General features: G+C 56.3%; 1 pseudogene; it reads left to right on the forward strand.

Annotated features, from left to right (window-relative positions):
* The first annotated feature begins 713 nt into the window (after window positions 1-713).
* Window positions 714-11,167, forward strand: part of LOC103583240 — a 12,063-nt pseudogene continuing 1,609 nt past the window's right edge.

Here is an 11,167-nt window from a genome sequence, read left to right on the forward strand (position 1 = left end):
CTTCTGTGTGGGGGCACAGGAGATGGGGTGAGGAGTGACACTAGAGCATTTGAGGGCAGAGTAGGGTGTAGGCCCCAGACTTGCTCTGACTGTGATCTTACCAAGTGTCCCACACCCCAAAGCCACACCATGCCTTGCTCTACTTGGGTGTCCTTGTCCTGAGCCCACAGTGGGCAGGGGAGAAAGGAGAGCAGGGTGGGACAGGAAGATTACCAAAATGGAAGAATGGGGCCCAGGGTGGGATGGTGGGGGTCAGAGCCTGAGCTGGGAGGGAGCTGGGCAGCCACTGCAGGAGAGTCTTTAGGGGGTGGGCCGGTGGGCAGGTGCTATGTGGCCCTTGGGGCTGGAGAGGAAGCACCTCTGAGACAGGGAGGGAAGACAAAAAGGTCCCCACGGGCTTGAAGGAGGGGCTGCAGCTTCTCACCCAGGACATGCTGTGTCCACTGTGCATGGCCGGGGTCTGAACACCCACCTACTTGAGGGGGTGAAGGGAGAAGAGGCCAGGAGGAAGGTCTTACCTACACAGAGAGGGGAAGCTGGTGCCTGTCCCCTCTCTGTGTCTTTAGAGAATAGGGGAGGGGCCTGGGCATACTCATACATGTATGTGGACATGCAGTCGGGGGTGGGTGTATATAGGCACACAGGTGTCAGAGGGCACATGCGTCTTTCTGACCAGTTCTGGAGGAGCATGTTGCAGGCAGCCAGGCGGGCAGATGGCGGTGTGGTCAGATTCCCTTGTGTCCTCCACGTGGCTGGTGGGGTCCAGACATCACTCCCTCTGATACCACATCTGCCCAGGCCCCTTCCTCTTTGGGAACACTTCTCCTGCCCCCACAAGCTTCCTCTTTCCCATCACATCTTCACTGGGCCTTGAGGGAGTTGACAGCAACTCCTTGTCCATTTCTGCCACAGGAGCTACTTCAGGGCAGCCCAGGCCCTGCGCACAGCTGCCCCTTCTACCTGCCCCATCTGCACAGCAACCCCTCCTCGTCCGCCTGCGGCTGCACGGTGCTCTTCTCTCTGTGCAGCCTGCTCCGCGGCTGCGGCTGGGCCTGGGATTCCGAACTCGCCAGTAATCGGAGTGCTAAATGGGGCAGCCAGTGGTGGCCCTGGAAGCATACAAACCCCCCTAGCCTGAGGCCCCTGCACCCCACCCCCATGGCAGGCAGTCTCTGTCTCAGGCAGCACTTCCGCAGCCCCAACAGGACATGGGCTGATGGCTCAGCCTCCCGCCATCTCCAGGCAACTTCTTGTTTCCCTGTTGCCTCTGTGCCAGCCCTGGGGTTGTGCCCCTCAGCTCCACCCCCAAAACCTTCCAGGGCTCCATCCCAGCATCTCAGAGGGGACAGGATGGTGGACATGATTGCCAGACCAGGAGGCAGAGTTGGGCCCTACAAGCACAGGTAGGGGACACTGACATTAGGGGGCGAGCTCAGCCTCTGCTGGGATGGCAGAGAGGCCTCTTGGGTGCAGGGGCTCCCAGTGAGCCTCCATCTCCAGCCCTGCTAGGAGCTGGGAGAGCTGGGGTCTGGAGCAGGGAGTCTCAGGGGGGAGGGGCCCGACCCTTCTTTCTTCTTTCCTTCTCAGAGGCCCTGCCTGTCTGAAAGGGGCAGCAGAGAGATGCTGAGAAGTGGTCAGCTCAGGGCAAGAGGCGGCGCTGCCACCTGCTTGTGGACAAGGGGAGGGAACTGGGGACAAGGGGAGAGCCACTGTGGGGACGTGCTTGGGGTCCGGGTGGCTGGGTGTGGGTACAGCCGGGGCCCTCTTGCCTCTGTCCTGTGGCCTGAGGTGGGGAGGCCACTTCCTCTTCCCCACTCGGTGTCTCCAATGTCTAGGATACTACCCAGGAGTCCTTAGTGCCATCATTAGGACCCTGCTCTGGGTCTTCTCTGGGCCTCCAGGAGTGGGGGACAGGGGTAACAGGCCCTGCTGTAACCCTTGAAGGCCAGAGCATGTGGAAGGCCTGGCCCCACCCAGCCTCAGGAGCCCATCAGAACCCAGCTGAGGCTCTGCAAGGAGAGGAAAGCATTCCTATCTTGGCACTGTGCAGGCTCCATGGAGAGTCTACAGTTTGAAGGGGCTCCAGGATGCTGCAGTTCAGTGCCCCCCACAGGGCTGTGGCATCTCTAATGGGGAGTGGGCTCTGCCTCCTCTGTTCCACCAAGTCCCCCTTGCCCCCCGAGGCAGTCAGGCTTCTGGGACAGCCACAGTCCTCAGAGTGCTTCCTTCAAAGGGGTACCGCCCTGCCCCCACAGTATGATTCTGCATCTTCTCTTCCTTGTGACAGCCTCGTCACTTGGGGGACCAAAACCTCTACCTCCAAAATATCCTCTACCTGCTGGGACTCCCTGGGGACTCAGCCATGGCCAGTGGCCTGCCAAGTACAAATCCATGCTCCAAAGAGCCTGGCTCCTTCCTGGCTTATCCAGCCCCCATGTGGCCTTCCAACCCTTGCCCCAGGGAGAGGCAAGGCCACTGCCTCAGTGGCTCCAGCTGGGTGGGTAGGAGGTGTGTCTGGTTCATCCACCCTCCTCTACCCACTGCCTCCATCCTGTCCTACCGAGGAATCTCCTGTTTCTGTGGTTGAAACCCTCATTCTCAGGAAGTTCTTGCTCAAAGCTACCCCCAATCTCTCCTATAGCATCAGGAGTGTGTGTTTGTTGCTGAAGTTTGGCACAGGATTGACTTGGGTACCAAAAAGCAGTAAGTGTTTCTGGCAGATCTGCCATATGCTTCAGGGCATTGGCCCACCGGCTGGGGGCAAATGGATCCTGAGTCTTCCTCTCAAGAAACTCTCACCTTTTGGGGCAGAGAAGGTGGGCAGATGGGTGGACAATTAATTGACCACCAAGGCAGAATGCCATTGGGCCCTAACAGAGTGACAAGCAGAGTGCCAACAGGTTAGACCTCTGTCCAGAGAGGTGTGTGAGCCGAGCGCCAGCAGAGGAGCAGGATCTGGGTAGGCAGGGAATGAGAGAAGGAATTCCCAGTGAACGGGATGGCTGGAGCAAAGCCAAGGAGGTAGGAACACGCCTTTTGTGTTGGTGGCGAGTTAGCAGCCTGGTGGGTTTGGAATATAAGATGCCGCGTGAGGGCTGTGGGGGGCAGAGAAAGGGGAAGTGGGATGGAAGGTCCCGTCTCAGCCACACAGGAGCCTGGAGAGGTGCGGGTGGGGGGAATGAGGAACAGATGGACTGGTGTCCCCAGCTCTCCCTGCCTGCTGCATTCCTGGGGACCAGCCACCCTGTCTAAAACTGCACACACCCTTCTCTGACAGTATTTTTGCTTTCCTGCTGAGCAGTGATCATCATTGACAGGCTGGGCTTTTCATTTATTGTCCCCCCACGCCTCATGTGCATGGTGCGTTGGGAATACAAGATGCCGAGCTAGGGCTGTGGTGGGGGGAGAGTGGGGTGGAGGGGTGGAGACTCCCATCTCAACCACACAGGAGCCTGGAGAGGTGGGGGTGGGGGGAATGAGGAGCAGATGGACTAGCATCCTTAGATCTCCCTGCCCGCTGCATTCCTGGGGACAAGACACCCTGTCTCAAACTGCACACCCCCTTCTCTGACAGTATTTTTGCTTTCCTGCTGAGCAGTGATCATTATTGATAGGCTGCACCTTTCATTTATCATCCCCCATGCCCCATGTGCATGCACGTGCACTCGGGGTCAGTCCTTCCAGGGAGGGGATTTGTGGCCATTTGTTCACAGCAGCATTCCCAGTGCATAGAATTGTGCCTGGACAGAGCAGGTGAACTTTGTTGGACGAATGGATATTTTTTTAGGCACCTGCCTACCTTGAGCAGAATGAGCTTCCCTTTTGAGGAGTTTACAGCTCAGTGAAGGTGTCACAGTTAACACAGGAGCTTCTATGATTTTTAAAATGTTCTATTAAACAAAATTTTGAGGCTGCAGAAGAGTTTAAATTAAAAAACAAAACAAAAAATATATAACTCCAATAATCAAACTGCCCAGAGAGGACCTTTGTTAGCATTTTAGAAGGTTTCCACAAACACAAAACTGGAATTATGCAATGTCTACCATTTTGAAATCTGTTTTTCCCCTGTAGAATTAAGTATTCTTAGAAAATAGAATTAATCCCTGCATGCTATTCTGTTACCTGGGGTTTGATAATGTAGTTATCTATCCCTCCGGTGGGCTGATGGTGCTGGGCTGGGTGTGGTGGGTACACTGAGGGGAACTTGGGAATGGGCTTGAACCTGGCACCTGTGCTGAGTCCGGAAGCAAGAACAGGAGTCAGCCAGGTGAGCAAGGGGTGGAGATGGGCCTGGGCAGGCTACAAATGAGCCGAGGCCTGGGGGGAGACACAGCAGAGAGGGTGGGATCTCTAGCAAATCGGTGCTACTGGAACTTGAAGTTCTCAAGGCAAGAAGTAAGGAGTGGCAGGAAACAAGGTGGAAGCATGGGCAGATGTTAAACCTCTTGGTGACAGGCATCTTGGGCCTGGTCAAGGGCTTAGATATTGCCCAGCAGCCAGAAGGGAGCCATGAGGTGTTAATCAGGAAGACATATTCTGTATGACTGAACCCCCATCCATCCCCGCTTCCCTTTGGAGGGGAACAGGGACTTCCATTTCTTTGTCCCTCCATTTGCCAGCCCATCTGCCTGGCATCTCTCCCCCTCTGTTGTCTGGAATTGATTCTGACATCTGCAAACTCCACTTTGGGAAGTTCCAGCCCCAAATCCAGAGGCAGTATTAATTCCAATTCCAGAGCTGTGTCTGGGGTGGGAGCTTTCAGCAGGGGCTGTAGAATACAGCAGGGTCCTGAATGAAGACCAAGAAAAAGGATGGGTCTCAGGCCATTTCTCTGTTCCTACCCAACCCCTGACTTGCCTCTGTGAGTGCCGAGCTGTGAGAACTGGTTTTATTATCATTAATAAATAATGTGATTGTCCCACCATCTGGGGCACTAAATACAAAGCACTTTCAAGAATATTTCCTCGGGCCGGCCCGTGGCTCACTCGGTAGAGTGCGGTGCTGATAACACCAAGGCCACGGGTTCGGATCCTATATAGGGATGGCCGGTTTGCTCACTGGCTGAGTGTGGTGCTGACAACACCAAGCTAAGGGTTGAGATCCCCTTACCGGTCATCTTAAAAAAAAAAAAAAAGAATATTTCCTCATTCTGTCTGCACTACGATTTCTGGAATGCGCAGAGCAGATCTTTTACACCTTGGGAAACTGAGGCAGAGAGGTCATGTGTCATGTTGAAGGTCGCCTAGGTGGCAAGTGGCTGACTCGGGACTGTGTTATCCCGGGGCTCCCCTAAAAGTCATGTCTACCTTCCTCCCGCCACAGGTGGACGACCGACCCCCCAGAGCTCGTGTATGCGAACATAGGCAGCCTCGGGCCACTTCGTCAGGCGCCCCCGCCCAGGTGGGAGACACACAGGGACGCGGGCAGGCGGCGATCCTACTGCTACAACCTGGACATGGGCGTGACGACGTGGGAGTCGCCTTTCGAGGCTGCCGAGGGCGCCACCAGCCCAGCCACCTCCCGGGCTTCGGTGGGCAGCCGCAGGTGAGAGCCGCGAGACCGAGACCGAGTGGGGCCAATACTGGGCTGAGGACAGCCGCAGGGTGGTGTTCTCCAACCCGCTGGCGGGCGAGGTCTGGGACGAGCGGAGATGCAGCCCGGCCTGGGCCCTACCAGCCCCAGGACCCGAGAGTGACAGGCTGGGCTGGACGGGGTTCTTTCGGAGAACCTCCGACCCCGCCTCCTGCTCCCCACCGCCCTAGGGAAAAGAGGGTGAGGGGCGGGGTCAGGGGGCGGAGCTATCTCTGAGATACCCCGACCCCGCCTCCTACTCTCCACCGCCCCAGGGACAAGAGGGTGAGGGGCGGGGACGGGGGGCAGTACTGGCACCGAGCCTCTGACTCCGCCTTCTGCACTCTGCAGCCCCCACACCCGAGATGGACTACCCCGAGGCGCTGACCACTTACCCCGAGGAGGACTGTTCCCCAGTGGGCTCTTTAGGTGACCCCGGCCCTTCCTCTCCCTTGACCACACCTCCCACTTGGTCTTGTCACATCGGCCCAGACAAGCAGACGCTGTACACTAACCACTTCACCCACGAGCAGGTAAGGGCACGAGCAGATGGTCCCGGACAGCCGTGGGTCGCTCCCCCAAGCTTTCCTCACTGTGGCTCCCCTTATACTTTAAACTGCAGCTCCACACAGACCCCAAGCCAGCCAAGATGCTGAGTCACTTCCAAAGACCCTGATGCTATCTTGGACTCTGGTGGGAGGGAGCCTTTTCTTGCCCTCTCCAGAGCTGCCTGGGGGCCCTGACCGTCCCTCTTCTCCTCTTCCCACAGTGGGTGAGGTTGGAGGACCAACACGGGAAGCCATAGGTCTACCCGGGGGGCAGTTCTGGCACCGAGCCTCTGACTCCGCCTTCTGCACTCTGCAGCCCCCCACACCCGAGACGGACTACCCCGAGGCGCTGACCACTTACCCCGAGGAGGACTGTTCCCCAGTGGGCTCTTTGGGTGACCCCGGCCCCTCTCTCCCTTGACCACACCCCCCGGTTGGTCTTGTCACATCGGCCCAGACAAGCAGACGCTGTACACTAACCACTTCACCCACGAGCAGGTAAGGGCACGAGCAGATGGTCCCGGACAGCCGTGGGTCGCTCCCCCGAGCTTTCCTCACTGTGGCTCCCCTTATACTCTAAACTGCAGCTCCACACAGGGCCCAAGCCAGCCAAGATGCTGAGTCACCTCCAATGTCCCTAACGCTATCTTGGACTCTGGTTGGAGGGAACCTTTTCCTGCCTCTCCAGAGCTGCCTGAGGGCCCTGACCATCCCTCTTCTCCTCTTCCCACAGTGGGTGAGGTTGGAGGACCAACACGGGAAGCCATAGGTCTACAACCCAGATGACTCCGTTCAGTGGGAGCTGCCCCAGGTTCCTGTCCCTGCCCCTTGAAGCATCTGCAAATCCAGCCAGGACAGTGACGCCCCAGCCCAGGCCAGCCCCCAGAGGAGAAGGAAAGGGAGGGGGCACGTAGGCCTTGGCAGGACTACCACAGAAGAAATGGGAGGTTTCTGGAGGTCCTGGGGACAGGGTCTGGATGGGATATAACTATCTTCCCCATAGGCCCCAGCACTAGGCCCCAGAAGTGGGCGAAGTTGGGAGCTGGGAGGAAATCTCTGCCACTGCTGCTGTGGGAGCAGGCATCACACCCCTACCCCCACCCCCAGCCAGGTGGCTGGGCCGGTGACATGGGTTCAGTGGAGACTCAGCTCAGCCTGTGGGGAGTTGCCAGCTGAAGGGGAGACTAGCTTCTGCCCCCCATGGCTCACCCCATTAACTACCCTCTCTTTCACTTCCCTCTCTTAGATCAAAACTCTGGACAAGGCAGGTGTGCTCCATTGCACTAAGATGGTGGACAAGGGATAGCGGGTCCAGTGAGAGTGTCAGCACCCACACCAGGGCAGGGTGGGCCAGAGTTATGATATTCACTGAGCACTTCCTGTATGCCAGGCTTATTAATCCTCATAGCAACTTCATGAGAGGTCCCGTGAGGAAACTGAGGCACCGAGAGATAAAGTGACTTGCTCAAGGTCCCTGGGCTACCTGGTTTTAGAGTCGGGTCAGACCCTCAAGGTCAGGTGCCCCAGAATGTGTTTATGAGCTCTGTGCCCTACTCCTGGGGGTGAGAGGTGGGCCTCGGCCCATGACCAAATCTAAGTCCTGCCTAACCCCCACTTCTCCACTCCCACCTAGGAAGAAGCACTGGAGTGCCTCTTGGACAGTGCTGGAGGGTGGCATCCTGACATTCTTCAAGGACTCCAGGATCTCAGCTGCAGCTGGCCTGGTGAAGCCCAGACCCCCAGACCAGGGACCACCCCATCTGCTCTTTATCTGATCTGGCTTGGGAAAGGTCAGGTCTGAGATAGTAGCACATGACTGTTACAGGAGGTGGGTCTTGGCAGAGAGGGAGTGATGACAGCAGAGTCACCCCAGGACAAGCAGTTCCAGCCACCTTGGGGATGGGGAGCAGTCCTTGAGGCCGTATAGCTCCAGCCAGGAGGGCAGGGAGGCTGGGGCCTGGGAATGCCTGCTCACAAGGATGGGGGCTGTGCTCCTTTCCTTTTCTCTCCTGGAGAGGGAGGCAGCAGTGGACAAGCCAGCCAGAAGGCTCCAGGGTTTAGAAGCACCAGGATCTCTGGGATCCAGGAACCCTTGGGCCCCTTTCCCCCGGAGCTGTTCCCTGGCCATGCCAGAGACCCCATCCTGTTCATAGAGCCATGGGGAGCCATGGCTGTAGCAGGCCCCTCTGAGCTGTGGGCTCTCTGTAACCTTGGTCTCCCCACAGAGGCAGCCTTCCAAGCTCCCCACCCCTGAGTACTCAGTGGAGCTGACCGGGATCTCTCTCACCCGGGCCCCCAAAGACAAATCCAGCAAGAAGAGTGCACTGGAGATGAGTGATGGGGTGGGGAGAGGAAGGAAAGGGGCATACTGGTGGCCTATAGCCCTGACTATGGGCAAGCCCCAAGAGGGGGTACCTAAGGAAGAGTTGGGGCTGGAATTCTCAGAGCACAAGGCCAAAGCTGCCCCTACCTTGGGGATCTGTCTAGCCTTTCTGGCATCAAGGATTCTGCAGTTCCCTCTCAAGGAGCTGAGTTAATAATCCTTGCCCCAGAGGGTGGTGAGAAGTGGGGGATCTCTGGGAGATGAAACTTTGTCATGCCTAGAATGGCGCCCTCGTCCCTGCTGCTCTGGCTTGAGAGAGACAGGAGACTCCCTGTCCCCGTCCCTGGCTGCTTGCTCAGACTGGCTCGGCTGGGCAGTCTGCTCTGGCTGGCCAGAGCCCAGCTTCCAACTGCACTGGGTTCCCAGTGAATCAACCAGGGCAGTGGACAGGCTTGTCAGGCTCCTCTGGCAGGAAGAGAGAGAAGACCCAGGCAAGGTCCTCTTAGTGACATGCCCTTCACTGTTCCACGTGTTGTCTTGTTTTAAAGCACTTTTTTTTTTTAAATTTTCAAAGAAACAATATTTATTCCTTACAGTTTCAGAGGCTGGGAAGCCCAAAGTCCAGGGAAGACATCTGGTGAGGGCCTTACACAGTGAGGCAGGGTCTCACGTGGCACATGGCGATACTAGAGAGAGTTTTTTAAACCAGTCTCACCCCTACCTCAGGCCCTAAAAATTTTGAGGCATATCACAACAAAAACACATGTGGTGAACAGGTAAAATCCACTGAAAAGCCAGGGCCAGGCAAAACAAGTTAGAGATGAGGTCAAGGTGGAGAGGAATTGGGAGGCGGATGATGCCAAGGTGGTCGGAAAAAATTTAGCTCCAGTTTTCCTGGTGGCTAAGGTGAAAAGAGAAGGCTATCAGTTACACGGCTCTTATGTTGAAAATGGTAATAATAATACAGTCTGTCCAGATTTTGAGGGAATCAAAACTTTTCCCTAACCCTTGGCTCTTGGAGAAATTTAGGATCCAAACCCATGGCCTTGGTGTTATCAGCGCCACACTCTCCCAAGTGAGCCACGGGCCGGCCCCTGACTGGGCTTTTGATGAAAGTTTCAGAGTAGGCCTTTCTGAGTCATGTTTTCCGGCAAGGGCTGGAAGGCAGATGGTACTCTTGGAAGGCTGACAGTCTTGAGTGGGAATCAAGGCACCCCCTGCCTCCTGGCTCGCTGGTGGCCATCCTCCCTCCACTTGAGAGGGTTTGCTTTCTCCAGCATCAGCCATGATCTGCTTTCAAATCCTCTCTCTCCCCATTTTCTTAACTGTTAGTTCTGGAGGCCATGGGTCTCCAACAGGAGGTTTCTTTCACTTAGTTTTGTAGGCCAGGGCTCTGAGTGAGGCCTGCCATGCTCTGTGGCTCATGGGAGGTAGGACGGGATGGGGGAAGTGTACCAGACAATTGAGCCATGCAGATCTGCACACCATCACTCACTAGCTGTGTGCCCATGAGTAAGCTGCTAAAACTCACTGAGCCTCAGTTTGCTCATCTGTAACACAGAGATGCTGTCACCAACTGCTGTAAGTGAGGCGGAAGACCTTGGCCTGGGGTGAGGCCCTTGCTCCATTATGCTCTGAGTTCCTGGGTGCAGGAACACGTCACCTCCATCTCTGTACCACCTTGCTTCCCCGGGCCTACCATCAGGGCAGACCAGGGAACCAGGGATGACTGAGTGACTTGTGTCCCTCCAGCTGCAGAGTTGGGATGGCTCAGAGTACCTGATCCAGCACAACTCAGAGGCCATCATCAGCACCTGGAACAAGGCCATTGCCCAGGGCATCCAGGAGCTGGTAGGCAGAGCCTGGGGCCTCCAGGGCTGGTGGAGAGGGGGAAGGCAGCCATTATGCTGGGCAGCTGTACCCACTATGGGTGGGGACCTCTGGTCAGGCACAGGGAACTCCATGGCACCAGTGGGTAAATGCCCCTCCTTGCTGATGCAGTACCCCCTTATAGCTGGGATGGCAGGATGGGCTGCTGAAGGAACAGCCTTCCTTAAGTATGTGAATCCAGCTCTGGTGGTTGTCCCTGAAGGAGGACTCTACAGGTGGAGGCGGGGGCACATCCTAGAATAATTTCCCATTTCAAGGGAGGCAGAAGGAAAAGTACATATTCTGAGAACCAGTCTCAGGCCAGAATGACAGGCTCAAACTAGAAGAGAAAACTTAAAAGGATTCAATGCAAGAGTCTACCATATTTTAGTTTCAAAATATCAATTACATAAGTAGAGATGGGACAGGCCACCTCTGACAACTATTCACCTGGAAATGATGTGGGACTTTTTGACCCTTAACTCCTCATAATCCCACAATGGGTGCAGCTTTTGGTTGTATTAACAGAGGTAGGAATCCAGATCCAGGGAGGTGATGGTAGTGCGGTTGTCGATGGTGCTCTGGCCCCAGGTGGAATTGCAAGCTCAGAACTGGGAGCCACGTATTGAGGCGTGCTAGCCTAGTGCAGTGCGTATAGAGGAGCTGAGGACAATATGGAAGAGGGAACTGGGAGGTGGGCAGGGGCGGCCAGGATAAGAAAGGGGGGGGGAGAGAACAGGATGACTGTCTACAGCACCTTGAGGGCTCTCTGCAGCCGAGAGTGGTGAATGTTCTGAGGTTCCCTGGTGGAGGTGAGGGGAGTTAACCTGGGTAAGGGAAGAGAACTCTGCTGAGA

Source organism: Galeopterus variegatus, unplaced genomic scaffold (assembly GCF_000696425.1).
Source record: "Galeopterus variegatus unplaced genomic scaffold, G_variegatus-3.0.2 Scaffold20870, whole genome shotgun sequence".
Taxonomy (NCBI): Eukaryota; Metazoa; Chordata; class Mammalia; order Dermoptera; family Cynocephalidae; genus Galeopterus; species Galeopterus variegatus.